Raw genomic sequence first — 15,646 nt, 5'->3', positions numbered from 1 at the left:
AAAAAAGATTCATATAAAAAAAACACTGAAAATATAGTTTCCTTCAAAATTTTGCTTCTGGTATGCATGAAAAAAAATCATTATTTTTCTCTTTAACTTAATTACAATGATGCTATATCTTTTAGTAAAATATCTTAGGCCAATTATGGTAAAAGGGCTTCCTTATCGTCTATGACTTAAATTATATAACAAATTATTGCCTATTTGGCAATAAGTGAAACCACACCCAGGTAGCGTTTCTCTACAACTCTTTCTTCATAATATTGGAGTAAGCAGAGGGGTGAGGGCCAAAGGAGGAGGAAAGTTTCTTATATGCCACTGTACTGGAATTAAAAAATATCAAGGAGATTTGGGCTGATCTTGGAGGTGCCATAGGAGACTAGGGTCTTCAGCTGGGCTAAAGGGCATTTGGAGAGATGAAGAGAGGGAAGAATATAGTAATAAAAGATCCACAGATTTTCAAAAGTGGGAAGCTGAGTGTGGTATGATCAGGAGATGGTAAAATATCTGACTTTTCTAAAATAAAGGGGCACTCTACTTCCTATCTCTAAAGTGATAAGGTTTTAATTATTATGAGCATCCTTTACATGAAGTTTGGTAACTAGAATTCTTACAAATAGAAAATGCGAGATTGTTTCTATTTCTATGATTTATCTTTATGATAAGATTCTTCTATTGATATCATCATTGTTTAGGATCTTGAATCACCGACACTAAGTGGCTTAATAAAAGTTAGAAGAAAGTCATTACAAATGTTTCAACAAATGAGGACAGTGATCTCTAGATAAAGAGTGTGATCATCACCCACTGTTTGCAAGAGCAAAATTTGGAAACAATCTTCATTATGCAATAATGTGACTGATTAAATACACCTATACAAAAAGAAACCATGCAACTGTAAAATAATGCTATAAAAAGTGAATTATATTGATATGGAAAGATATGTTAAGTAAAAAAACTCTGGATACAAACAAGACCCCGCCAAATGACCTAGTTTTAATTTTAAAAGCATGTCTCTGTCTCCCTCCATACATCCTGTTCCTCTCCTCCAACTTTTTCCAATTAAAAAAAATCTGAAAAGATACACGATAGAAAAAGGTCTGGTAGTAGTACTGATTTATCCTCATGGGGGAAATTTTGGAAACTGGCTCTTTTTAGTTCATCTGTATTTTCTGATTCTCCTACAATAAACATGAATTGCTTTACAATTTAAAGAATCATTTTACAGAGAAAGAGAGATAAATTGAGGAGAAGTGAGTCAGGAATACCTGGAGCACACCTCCGAGGTTGACATCATGCTGGACTATCACCATCTTTTCCCACTAAATATCCTTTGGCGCCAGTATCAGAATTTAGAGCTAGCTAGATTGAATATAGCCTGACTCAGCATAGTATTTGTTTTTGCTCTTATGCTAATGCTTAAAAGCTTGGAACTCTGCACTCTAGTCAATCCATTTCATCAAATATTTATTGAGCACCTACTATGTGCCAAGCATTAAGGACACTAGATTAACAAGACGTAGTTCTATTGCAACTTAAGTCAATAAATGCCCTTACAGAACTTTGTACATCTTTGGAAGTCCCAGATGGTTTTTCTGACGATATTAGCCTAGGGGAAAAAAATCATAAGCAACCCTCATACAATACAATGTCCACAAGAGTTCATACTAAAAATAATCTATCCATGTTTTCACTGTTTTAACTCATAATATTTCAAACACAATATAGAATTGTGCTGAATCATTATTAAAAAAATACCCACATGTTTGTGGCTCTTCACTATGATACCAGCACCATTCTCCTTTTAAATCAATAGCCTTTCAATTCTTTTAGTAGAAATTATTTCAATCTGTTTAGACTTTGAGCCAAACCTCTCAATTTGCCTTTGAGATCTTGAACTGAAGATTCCAGTTCCCATCTAACACAAAATTGTTTTTAAAGGCTAAATCAGGCAGTATGTTTCAAACTAAAGTTGCTAATCCCTGGGTAACCATAAATTAAACACTTAATAAATGAAACATTTAAAGTTGGAATTAGTGAATCTGAATAATTTTACTAGTTATATTATACATTATAATTAATTTTGAATTAAAATTTCAATTTCAGTTAAGTAATTTTCACTTCTTCATTTGTGTTTTCCATTATTACTCCTTTATCTAGTGGGTTTTTTTTTTTTTGCATGACAATTATCATAGCATTTAAATGAATCAGTGTGTAAAGGAACTTGGCAATCACATTATACCATTATTTTATTTTGTGGAAGAGAAAATGTAAGCCCAGAAGTTAGTAATTTGTAGGAGTATATGTTTCTTTGCGTAGTGCCTTATGAAATATAAGTACATGGTAACTGGTAACTATGGTTATTAGAAGCTCATCCCTCAGATTCCTAGTCCATTACCATAACTTGCCCCAGATAATTTCTCCATACTCTTTGGTTAAACTAGTCTTTGGACTTGTACTCTGCTCAAGACACTCTGTGTATTGGTTGGTATTTAATGGATCTATTTATTCATTTAACTATTATTTATTGAGCACCAACTGTCATATACTGATCTTGGCATTAATTTACATGTTAACAGAAATTATCAAACAGTGATTATTATTTTAAACCCATATATGATATGAGCATTTTATGGCTAGTCCTCTGTGTGTGTGTGTGTGTGTGTGTGTGTGTGTGTGTGTGTGTGTGTGTTTGTGTCTGGGGGTAGGGGATGGGGTGGAAGGAAAGGGGATGTAGGAGGGAGAGAGAGAGATGTTTGTTTTTTCCTTTTCTATGTAAAATCTGCTCAATTTTTTATCTTAACTGCCATTTTATGCCAAACATGTAGTATTAAAATAAGCTTGTTTCTGAGAAGCATGTCTACACTAAGGCTCCTGGATTTTATTTTATGATGAAATACAAATTTCTCCTTTCTAAAACAAATTTTTTTATTTCATAATTTTGAATAGAATGATATTTTCAAAAACCCTTCATCTGATTTAGGGCATTAAACATTTCAGCATAATAATATTTTTCTCTGGGTTTACAGCATTTTAATTTTACTCTTAAGTAAATAACTTTAATTAATTTTAAGATTCTGCTTTCAGAATGAAATGAAATAGTACATGCAATGCTAGTAGGTATGCCAGACACAGAAATATTGCTTTCCTTGTTTAAATTATGTCTCCATTGTGAAACTGACAGTCAATTTCTAGTAATTTCTGATTTTTATCTTTTTTCTGTGCTTTTCTCACTCCTCATGCAATATTTTGGTCCTATTTGCTTGCTCTCTCCTTTTATATAGGTCTCCCCTAGCTTCTCTTTTCAGTTGTTATTTGACTTTACTAGTCTTGCTGTCAATGCATTTTCAGTCCCTGGATTCCAGATTGGTAGTCTATATCCAACTGCTCTGTCAGTGAAAATTCTTGCTCTTTGCTTGGTGGGACATCAAAACTCTGATCATCTTTGGCTCCTGTTGCATTCAGGGATGGGTTAGTGCAAGACAAGAGAAACAGACTCCTTGGTTACACATTTAGGATTTCTCCCAAATTCCCCAAAGCCTAACATTAATCTCCATTTAAAGGCAAACAAAAAGAAAGTGGCAGAATTTTTTAAAAGGGAGGTGGGTGGTGGGATTTAGGTAGTGTTTTTTTAGCTCTGGGCCTAAGGATAAATATTATCAAGCTGGCATGGTAATACTTATAATTTGCTCCTTAACTTTTTGGAGAGAGCGCTTAAAAATTGCTTATAGGTACGAATGTTAAAATGTCACAGATACAATGTTTCCTCAATGCTTGCAAAGTAACCACAATCTACAATGCAAAGAACTGAAGTTTTAAATCTAATTCATGGGTGTGGTATAAAATCATACTGTGGATGCTACAAACAATGTCAGACTAGCCAAGTCCTAAAGATACACCCTGTTGACACTGTACTAACCTGTATTTCTAAATCTTGATTTTAGGTCCACACATAATACTAATATACCAATAAATAGGAACCATAAGAGGATGTATGAAAATGCAGGAGAAAGGCCACAGCAAAACTTTTTAGAAAACCTGCCACTATGTAATTAAGCGTTCCACTAAAACACACCCAGCTATTTTCCCATTTATATTGCTATGTGCACTGAAGATACAGCCAAATAAATGAATAAGTTCATAGGAAGACAGAAAGGTCATTTTAAGCCCTGGTTTTGGGTGTGTCAATGTTTGTCAGAACAGCAAAATGAAGGCTGAAACAGAAAGTCGCACCTATCACGAAAGAAAAAAAAATACTGCTTAAAAAATTTTTTTTTGTCTTAGAAACAAAAGCCCAGCCTCTCCCTAAAGCCTGCGTTCTCACCTTCCCAATAGATGTTGGGTTTTAAGCAAACCTGCAGTAGAAGCAAGTCCTTTCCAGGAAACCACAGTGTCTTTCCAAGCAAGAACAGCGTGTTTCTCTCTAATGTCATTACTTTCCCTCTCATTTGGGAGTTGGTTTGCCTTTCGATAGCAACCCAGGAAGCGGTGGTGCGCCCCAAATTGGCGAGGCTCTGCCAAATACCAGAGGCGCTTCTTAAACGAAGAGGAAGGCTCCTCCTTTGGACGTGAGGCGCCCCTACCAGAGCGCGCGCTTACAGAAACGGAAACCACTAGCTGCGCTGGAGTGAGTCAAGTGATGAAATCAAGACTGCATGGGAAGGAAGCTCACCCAATAGCTCACGAACCTAAGTGGTGACAGACGCTGCTGAACCCTGCTCGTGGAAACCGCACGAGCCAACAGTGGCTGCCGTCATGAGGTGGTCCTCGGAGGCACGCGGCCCCCCCGACCTCCGGGCCGCGCACCCCTTTTGGCGAAACGTAGAGGAAGGGAAGTGTGTGTGAGGGAAATCTAGACCTTCTGGTTCCCCAAGGACCCAGACTGTGTTCTGGGTACAAGGTGACCCCTGCCACGAGGTCAGCTCAGGACTCCTCAGTGTAGACGGGCTTAGGCTCGCCTGGCGCAGAGAACCAGCCTCTCCTCGCGCGGAAAAGAAGAGCCGCGCGGGGCCGGGACGGCGCCCCCGCCCCGCGCGCGGTCCCCGGTCCTCACCTGGAGCGCTCAGGTAGGGCTTGGGCGGGGCGGGAGGCTGGCGCGCAGGCGCGGGACGGGGGCCTCGCCCCTGCCGACGTCGCAGGCTGGAGCTCACCTGGGAGACTCCGAGAGGAAGCGGAGCCTTGGTTCGGCCTCTCCTGGCAACGCCGGAGGCCCAGCGGGAAGGCAGGAGGCGGCGGCGGAGGAGGAGCTGGACTAAGCGGCAACTGTAGCGACAGCAACCCGAGCTGCCGCCACTTGCACCTGGCGCCCGGCCCACGTCCAGCGCCCGCACGGCCGCCGCTTCCCGCCACCTTGCTCTGCCCACCCGCCAGGTAAGCCGGCGGACCAGCGCTCGGGCCGGGGCGGGGGACCAGTAGCCCCTGGGCAGAGTCGGAGTTGGAGGGGGGTGTCGGACGGACTCGGAGGCTCGCGTGGCGGGGAGACGGGGCCGGTCCCAGTGGCCAGTTAGAGATAGTCTCGAGAGCGGTGTTTCAGTTGCCCCTCGGGAGAGGCCGAAAGGGGCGCCCGAGGCCGGGGAGGGGTGGTGCTCCGGCGATCTCCCTGTCGCCCTTGTCCCCCGCGGTGCCCCTGACAGTCTCTTTAAGGAGGCTCCAGAAGAGCCGGACCCGGGGCCAAGTCCTGGGGGCCCCCGAGCTGGTCCCTGGGAGGGTCGCGGAGTAGGGGGTGGGAGGGGCAGGGTCGAGCGCGAGGCGGCCGCGTTTTCTCTGGGCTAACAGGTGGCTGGTCTCCTCCCTCGCCGGTGCCAGAGGGGCGACCCGCGGCGGGAAGGGCACTGCTTGGCCAGGCAACTTTCCCAGCCGGACCCCAGACAGTCCTAGGCTGGAAACCGCGGCCGCCCGAGCCACTCAAATGGTTTCCGAGTGGTTTGGAAGGCGCTCTGTGGTCGGGACGCGGACATCCCTTTCTCTCTGTCTGTTTCGTCTCTGCACTTTTCCGGGTGCGCTCCCAAGCCAGAGCTGCGCCCACTATCCGGTTTGATCGAGAAAAGTTATTTTCTTCGTGGCGGGAGGAAATCCAACTGCCACTCACCAACCGCACACTATCTCGTTAAAGGACCTGTTGACTTAATGACCGCATATCGCGGCTTTGGTTTGCCTGTGGCATATGACTCAAAGGTTCAAAAAAACTTTGTTTCAGGAACCTGCCACGTCTAAACCTGGGTGTGCCAGGCCCAAATTCCTTTCCCTGCCTAATTAAGCTTTTCTGAAGCCCAAGAATTGAGGGTGAAAATGGTGCTTACCTTAGACTTTTATTTCCTTTTCTCTCCCAACCCATCAAAGCACTTCCTTCTCTCTCAAAAACTCATCAAAACAGTTCACTTCAAATTTATCAAATAACTATTTCTGTTTTTAGAACCCCATGGAGTTACCAGTTCTTCTGGTTTTCAGAAGACCTTATTAAGCAAACATAACTTGCCATAGAAATTATACTACATAATGAAGACTTTTAAATTCAAATTGTATTGTTAAAAATTCAGCAAGTTGCTACATTTATGTGAGAATTTCTGTTTTGGGGTATATCTGTTATTTCTTTCACTGAATTTTTCTTTGAGTTTGTGGCTAAAATACACGAGGTTAAAGTCATACCCTACAATTAGATTTCTTTAAGTTTAGCTTTGACTTTTCATATCTGAAGTCTAGCATACATATTAGTTTAAACATTCTGAACAGTTTGTTCGTACCAAGCATTTTTTGCATTGCTTTAAGTAGCATTTTTACATAGAAGTTTCTAATAATAAATGGCAACCTCACTGCTTAAATTTGTTTGGTAACATCTTTGCTAATTTTTAAAAGATATATTTTAAATTGCATACTTAACATAGCATGCCTTAGGAAACACATCTAGCCTTTTTTTTTTTTTTTTAAGATGTAGTTAAAGCTAACCACAGCCCAATAGGACATAATTATTAATGATCCTTTCAACCAGTGCTTTCTGCTTTTCTTAAAAGAGCCTCACCTGCCCTGTTAATCTTGTCTCCATATGGAGAAATAAATGTGCTAAATACTATTTAAAAATTAGATGTAGATGCTGCTCTCTAAGTCTAGGGTATTAATTTAATCTCTGTTGATTATTGGGCCAGATGTTATTAGACCATCTTTACTCTTAACTGTATGGAGAAAGATAACATATTTGCATTAGCTAGAGTAACAGTGTGCCTCAGTTAAACTATCTGTAAAATAGGAAAAATAATACTTCCCTACATTATGATAATGAGGGTTTAACAAATCAAGAATCTCTTCTAGCCCTGCTTTCTTAGGATCCCCTTCTCACTTTGGATATCCAGTCAGTCCATCCAGTTTGGGATAAACTGAAGCTAAGAGAAATATTCTAACTTCAGTTCTCCCAGCAAATTAGTGGTAGACACGGCAATATTATTTGAGTGGCTTGACTCAAGACTTGTGTTATCTTTACTTTTCACCACCCACATCCTCTTTATCGTAAGATGTTGATTTTTTTGTCTTTCATATAGTTTGTAAGCCTTTGTAATTACACAATAGTCAATTGTTCTTTGTCCAGCTCTTATTTACCCTAATTTCTACTTGTCCAGATGATACCTGACTCCAGGGAGAGTGAGGCCATCATTCTCTTCCTCTCACTGTGGATCACATGTGTACTGAAGATGCCATGTGGACTGAGATTTTTAATCCTTTCTTGGTATTTCAGAGCCATAGTTAATTTTTTGAGTCAATATGGACAACATAATTTAGTCCTCTGATCTTTTATTGTATTGGCCTGAAATGTATTTTATGAGGCAGCAACCCAGAGTCATCCTTCCATTTGCAACACTCTCGATTTTTGGTTGGCAAGCACACTTCCTTAACATCAGTGTTTTTTAAACTTTTTTTGGACTACAATCTTCAGTAAGAAATGCATTCAATGCCTCAACACAGTATGCTTAAGTATGTGTGTGTATCAATGAAACAAGTTTTACAAAATAGTACTTAACCTTACAACATGGGTATTCTCTATTTAATTAAAAAAAATTGGTCTTAAAACACTGCTTTGATTTTATGACCCCAAATAGACTGGAACCTACGATAAAAATAGTATCCTATTGAATTTACATTTTCTTAAGGCTCATTTTCTACCAGTTTACTATGTCTTACACATACACACACAGAGGAACACAAATACACAAGCATGCATTCACAAGAAAGAAAGGTAAACTATACATTTTTAATATATAAAATTAAACTATAATCCTTATTAAACATTTATTGGAGGTCTTGAGATTCTAGGACCTGGTGCTAGACTAAACCTCTCAAACGTTAGAACTGCATGAAACCTGACTGTCCATTATTGTATCTTAAATGGATTCTCAGCATATTGTAGTATGTTTGGGGATAGGAAAAACTGAAAAGTTTTTTCTGAAGAGACAATGGTAACAGTTATCAAGTGAAAGTTTGACAGAGAAAAAGAATTCTATCCAGCTCTATTTTAAGTTCTAAATTTTATGGTTGAGTTATAGTGCTGGGTGGAGTCTGAAAAAAATGATTAAACAGGCAAGTTTATTATTTGGTTTGTAGTCTTCTCATATATCTTTTTTTTAACTATGAAACAGATATAAGACATATGTTAGGAATCATTCCACGTATGCTCCCCCCGAAAAAAAAGAGTAGATGGAGAGATTGAGATATTAGATCCCTAAAGGACCCATAGGAATGTAGGCTTGGAAACTGTTTAGATGATTAAGCCTTCCATGGAAGCTTTTAGTTTTAATCTGCCTTCAGATTCCTGGTCAAAGGAATTTTTCTCCAAAAGAAAATATTAATGTATTTAATATTTTAAAGTAATCAATGTCCCAGTCATCTTCAGAGATATTCATTTCTCTGGTCTGTAAAGTATGAAAAGACCTTTGGTATGACAGATCTTTTATGGTATTAAATCTGATTGAGAAGGAAATATTTTCAATCACCTATCTAACTATGCATCTAGTTAGGGTCAGAATAACTACTTTTATATAATATGGGTAATCTTAACACAATTAATAGACTGCCAGTAGCGACACTGAATTCAGATCAGTGCCGACAAAGGCGAAAGACCAAAATGCATTAACTTATGGCAAAGCAGAGACAAACAGGACTCTGAATTCTAGGTCACTAGTGACTCCTGACAATAAGATAAAATCTCCTTCAGTCATTCTCTGAGTTGGGCTCATGTTTTTGGCACTGAATAGAGAGTATTTTCCCAAGTCCACATTTTCCCTATAATTGCTTCAGCTTCAAGCTATCCAAACTAGTTTACTCATCTCATCTATTCCATTGCCTGCTGGACATCTTTAAGATGTCATAATTACCTGAGATTATACATGTGTAAACCAGAACCTTCATCCCATCAACACAGAACCCCCTCCTCAAAAAAACAACCTATTTTATTTCCTATGTTTTATTTATAGGTATTATTACATTTACCATTTCTTATCTGCAATTCCACCCCCCCCCCAAAAAAATCTCTGATTTGGTTAAAATTTTTGGTTAAGGCATTTGTCAGCAAAACTTGAATGCATTTGCTGCAAACCTGAGTGAACTAGAAGCTATTTGTCATCTACTCCGCTTGGTAGATGTGTCCTGCTGCGGAAATAGTAGTGTTTGATTACATGGTACTGTCCTATACCCTACTGGGGGTACACAATTATATTGGGTGTGTAAATTGTATCTCCTAACTTCCAAAGTATTCCAAATTTGAAAAGACCTTTGGTTCCTGTGATTTTTGAGAATGGGTACCACCATCCAAGTGTTGTGCTGGAAATCCAGAGGTCATTTTTTACTCTATTTCCTTAGCTTCCACAACTATCAGATCACTTAATTTTCTTAAGATTTTCCATGTATTCTCCCCCCCCCAATTTCTCTCCTACTGCTCTCTTTCTGGATCTTGCCAACTTTTGACTTGGGTACCACAGATACCTGCTACCTGATATCTCAGTGGATATAGTGTTAAACTCAAATCCATCCTCAGCAGAACCCGTAACGGGATGATCTCTTTAAAGATGTAAACCTGAACTTCTTTCTCTTCTGCTTTAAGTCATTTAATAACTTTCCACAGCTCACAGGATAAAACCTATGGCCTTTAAAATGGTCTCACAGGATCTGACCCTTGTTTAACTATGGATTTATACTGTGTATTCTGAAATTTTATTTTCTAACAACAGATTTCTTTTCCCCCCTGTTTGCTTCTCTTTTGTTACTCCCCACTGCTGAGAGTACCTTCCATTTTGTCTTTACCTCTTTTACTCTTTCTGGTTCTTAAGAGTCAGCTGAGATCTTACCTCCTTCAGAACACTGCACCCCTGCCTCCCCCAACACACACCTCCATGTGCACCTGAGCTGGGTGAGATGTCCCTCTGTCATATGCCTCACATATGTAATATAGTCTGCTTTTTCACCTGTGTTCCACATACAACTTTTAGATTATTTGCAAAGCATGTGAAATTTCTCTTCCCTCTAAGGCTCTTGTGGGGTATGTTGGAGTAAAAGTGGCACAGGAAGGAAGGGGCACTGGGCAGGCAGTGTATTTACTTTATTTTATGGGCAGTGGCCACAGAAACTGGGAAGTAGGCAAGTTGTTTCACTGCACTTAATTAGGCTGTTATTTCCATCTCATTCCTTTGAATTCGATGTTATTTTTGTGCCTTTTGGTTCTGTTCCAAGATCTGGTTTTTTAATTTGAAGTAAAAAGTTAACTTTGTGATTAAAATGTCTTGGAGCTTTTGTTTATAAATACTTTACAACTGAGTAGTGCTGAGGAGTTCAGGAGAGAAGCTTTTACTTAAAGAATATAATTTAATTAGACCAAAAAAAAAAAAAAGGCAAAAGATTCCTTCTTAGGAGTCTCCCTTTTCCAAGTTCTGTCAGTTTTGCCTCTTAAATAAATATTCCTCAAATCCGTCTACATTTCTCCATTCCTGTCACCACCATCATCTCTGGCCGGGACTTTGGCAGTGTCCTCCCTATTGTCGATCTGAATTCGTCCTGGCTTCTTTCTAGATGATTTCTCACACTGCGCCCAGAGGGATCCTCTCTCAGTATGTGGTCTTGTCACCCTCTGCTTATGGCCCTTCATTGCCTAAGGATAGTTCATGCTCCCTAATGTGGCCTAAAGGCCTGGCATGATGCAGCTCCTGTCCAGTGCCCACCTCTCTGGTCATCACTCTCTTTCTAGTTCTGCTAGCCTTGCTTTTATCGCCATGTTCGTCCTGCCTCTAGGTCTTTGTAAGTGTCATTCTCCCCGCCTGGAACTCTCTTTCCTTCTCTTTTGGCCTATCTTGAGTTAAAACTCATCCTTCAGATTCCAGTTTGAGCTCTTACTGTAAGTGGAATTTTTCATGGGTCTTTTTTTTTTCCCCCTCAAACTATTTATTAAAGTCAAGACTGTAGCCTGAAGAAATAAAGTCCTACTTAGTACCTGGGAGTAGTAACTTTAAAAAATTAGCCTCCTCACAAAGGGAGCAGACTTAATATGTGGCTCATATTTTTAAAAAATAGATTTTAGTTAGTAATGCCTTTATATTTTTATTGAGTAACAGTAATTAATGTTTATGTCTTAATAAGTATTAATCCTTAGTTACTATTTTACTGTTGAGCAGTTATGTGCCAGACATATTTTAAGCAACTTACATAAATTAATCACTTAATTTTCAGAGCCACTCTATGAGGTGCATATAATTTTTTTCCTACTTTAGAGACAGGAAGATTGAAAGGGTAAGTAATTTGTTTCTATCTACAAGTCTAGTGAAATGTCAAAGCCAAGATTCAAATCCAAGCAGTCTCATTCCAAATCTTGGACTTCCACCTGACTTATATGTAAATAAAATTAAATAGGATTGTTAAACATATTACAACAGCAAAAGCAACAAAAATCCAGTCAACTCGCATCTCCCCCAGTCTTGCTATGTAAAGGCAAATGCTTTCATCTCTTTTAACTGTTTCTTCCAGTATTTACCTTTTGAAATAATATGCTTATACTGCTGTTTCTTAATATATCAATATTTGACATTACCTGTTGACTTCCCATTATGGTGGATAAGTATTAAGCTTTTTCACACATGTAGCCCTTACTCCCCCTTTCCTGACCGCCCAATAGCTCTCACAATATAATTCTCACATTCTTTTGTTTGCATTTTAGTATGTATTTATTATTGTGTAAATATTGTTCACTATTGAGCAAAGCAAGTATATTATGAACATGATTCCTTACTCAGAATTTTTTAAAACCCTGGAATAATAAACTCACTTAAGAAAAAAGAATATATTAGTTTTTCTATATATCAATTTCTATTTTTATGTAATTCAAAGTCTTCTCAGTAAGACTTTTTCCACATAATCTAATCTATCAGATTTATGCGTTCCTTCCTGGAGCCACCTGTCCACTTGTTCCAGTTCCAGACTGTTGCTTTCTGGGTCTGTAACATAGCAACTGTTGGGCATGTTTCTTAGCTGACATTTGGACTGAGTCCGTATTTCTTAGATATGATGACTTTTGTTGTTTGTTTACTCCCTCATTCAGATGGAACACACCGCCTAGTAACCTTTTTTCTTTCACAGTTGCCCTCTGATACCCAGTTTTCCTTTCTGGAGGCAACCAATACCTTTTTTTTTTTATTTAAGTAAAAACAATATGTATATATTTTCTCTGTTTTTAAAATGCAAGTAAATCTTGCTTTTTTTTCTTTTTCCTATATTGTGGCACTAATTTCATATCAGCATATAAAGTTGCTTCTTTGTTTTTAACTCGGCATAATATTCCATCATATGAGTTTATCATTATTTATCTAATTCCTTGTTGGCAGAGTTCTAGGTTGTGTCAACCTTTTGATATAAAAAAATTGCTTTAATGTGCAAGTTTACAGGTTGTCACTTCACCTGGGTACTAGCATATCCATGGGATAAGTTTCTGTAAGTCATTCTCATACCTGATTGATACATTGATGAGACTGGGGTAGTGTAAGACCTTACATGTTGGATAATTCTGAGTCAAATGGGATAAGTGCAGAGAAGGTTCCTATTGTGAATTGTTTTGTTTTATCTGAGATTTTTGAACATGGTCTTTGTTTTCCTAGATATGACCCATCTTTTTGAACTTTGTCATCACCTCCTTTAAGTGTTCATGGCTTCTTGCTCCATTATTTTAGCTCTAGTTCTGCCTCTGCAGATAGTCCAGAACAGAGAGCACTCCATTAGCTGGTCTTTTTCAAGAACTCATCTTTAACACACTTCACAATTTAACAACCTTTCCAGCCTCCACGTTCATTTATTTGCAGAGTTCAGCTAACTCTACCTTCTAAATCCTATGCCAAGCCTCCACACCCCTTCTTCTCACTTCTCACCTGGATTACTCTTAATAATTTCTTAATCGCCTCCAGCCTCCTCTCCAGTTTTCCCACACCCTTCCCCCATCGGAAAAAAAAAATCCATATTCAGCACAGCTTCAGACACAATTATTCTAAATTTCAGTTCTGATTAGGACATCACCCTGCTTAAAATCCATTAAAGCCTCTCCCTTTTGCCTAAAGAATTAAGTACCCCACAGAATTAGGTACCCCTCCCTTTTCTACGTGGCGCTTGGCATTCAGCATGGGTCTCACAGGCCTCACTGTGCGGTAATTGTCTGGGGATGGTTCTGACGAAAATTACCCTACTTGAGGTCGGCTGTTGAAAGAAGAATTAAAGTTTAGGCTGATACTGGTTTACTTCCAACTGAAACATATACTAAGAGGGTCTTTTCATACTTTAACCATGAGGAGTGGGTAGTTTGGAAATTTCAGATGGTAACTGGATCAGTAGAGGGATATTGTGTGCTTCACATTAGGCACATACCTAGCCTAAGCTTCAAGGCAGACACTGCTTTTATGCATAATTTAAGAAATAACGTTATGGATTTGTGGGGAATTAATTTTGTTCTTTTACATCTGGGGATGTGGAAGCTAATGGAGAAGGGGTAAGATTAGGGAAATATATAAATGGTGAAATGGAAGTGTTCTTGAATTTCTGGACTGGGGGTTGGCAAACTACAGCCCTTGGGCCAAATCCAGTCTACCACCTGTTTTTGTAAACAAAATTGTCCTGGAACCAGCTATGCCCTTTCATTTATGTATTGTCTGTGGCTGCTTTTGCACCACAAAAATAGAATTGAGCAGTTGCAATAGAGACCATATGGCCCACAGAGCAAAATAAATACTTACTATTTGGCCCTTTACAGAAAGTTTGCTGACATTTTTTCTAAAAGTGAATGCAAGTTGAGAAATGGAAGACAAGTGTTTACTAAATGAACTGTGCATACTCCTGTAGAGAGGTGAATGCAAAGTGATAGTAATTGAGCAAGCAGTCTTGCTCCCCCCACTCCCCCATCCCTTAATATTCTGGGGCCTCAAAAGGAGAATGGGTGGACAGATACTGTTTACTACTTGTGAATTTTGGGACTCTTTCAAGAAAGGAAAGTCTGCCTGGATTTATTGTATGCACCTTGCACACCCATCTTCCAACTATATTCCCATATATATACATCCCAACTATATACATCCCATAAGAAGGCCCAGTAGACATTTTTTTCACTAAGCAACATGGACTTCGTCTTTCTAAAGTTGACCTGGCTAGCACTTCTGCTGACTTCCTACTCTACAGAAACCAGTATTGAGTGCCTAGGGGCCACAGACAGCGGCTGGGTGGCAGGTTGATTATCTGACTTCTGCCGTCATTGAGGGAGCAGAAATTTATCCTCATTAAAATAGAGAAATATTCTGGATATGGATTTGCCTTTTCTGCCAGCATCAACAGCACAGAATGCCTGAGGACAGGGTACATTCAGAATGGGCAGTGGAAGAATGACACCATAGGTATCAGTTGTGGCCTCGTAGCCAATTAGGTAAATGAGGATTGTAGTAGCTTTGCACATTTTCCCTTTGCTTTTTATATGTGTTTATTTGTATATGCTAACAGTTTTCTTCTCTTTCTCATTTTCTTTCTTTCTTTTTTTTAATTACATAGAAGCTGTTAGAGATTAAGTTTACAATTTACTCTTTAGGTAACAGAATGTTAGGTGGGACTGTGACAGAATTTGAGAATTCATATATTCACAACAGTGGGTACAATGATTTTGGCACTCTCCATCTCCTCACTCTGAGGTCTCCCCTTCACTTGTAAGAAGGATGCTTGCATCTTGTTAGGGGGAATATAGTGTTGTTTCGTTACTGTATAGGAGTTCAGATGTGTGGCAAAGAGGCTGAGTAGTCAAAAGGATAGACTACGCTCTTTATCAATTTATTGTGTCTTGGCTTCAGAGTCATTCTGTTTGCCTGCTTTTAATGATGGTGCTGGGCCCTATAAATATTTCTCCTAAGCCTTTTCAGTAGAGGCCACTGCAAGGACACTGAAGGCGGAAGGAGCTTCTCTTCCTGGCTTCAGAGTGGCTCACTAGCCAGGGTCTTGCTGGGCATACTTTTCCTCTACTGCCCCACATGGTTTTTTCCAGTGCTAGGCAACGGCTTGGCATAGCTTTCTCTACAGTTGGCATCTCCCTGCCCCCCTGCACTTTTCCAGAGCTTGACTTGGGCAGCAGTGGTGTATGCTGGAGCCACAGACATCAGGGACCTAT

The 15,646-nt window shown here is 39.4% G+C and overlaps 1 protein-coding gene across 2 annotated transcripts in view; it reads left to right on the top strand.

Annotated features, from left to right (window-relative positions):
• Positions 1-4,663: 4,663 nt before the first annotated feature.
• The window catches only part of GALNT3 (polypeptide N-acetylgalactosaminyltransferase 3), a 39,823-nt gene continuing 28,840 nt past the window's right edge, over positions 4,664-15,646 (top strand). The window contains exon 1 of one of the 2 annotated variants that reach the window (XM_074363820.1): positions 4,664-5,370. The gene's annotated coding sequence lies outside the window, so the exon portion shown is untranslated. The remainder of the gene's footprint in view (positions 5,371-15,646) is intronic. The other variant, XM_074363819.1, reaches the window with a different exon arrangement.

The sequence above is a fragment of the Camelus bactrianus genome, chromosome 5 (assembly GCF_048773025.1).
Source record: "Camelus bactrianus isolate YW-2024 breed Bactrian camel chromosome 5, ASM4877302v1, whole genome shotgun sequence".
Taxonomy (NCBI): Eukaryota; Metazoa; Chordata; class Mammalia; order Artiodactyla; family Camelidae; genus Camelus; species Camelus bactrianus.
This window is presented reverse-complemented; position numbering and strand designations above follow the sequence as displayed.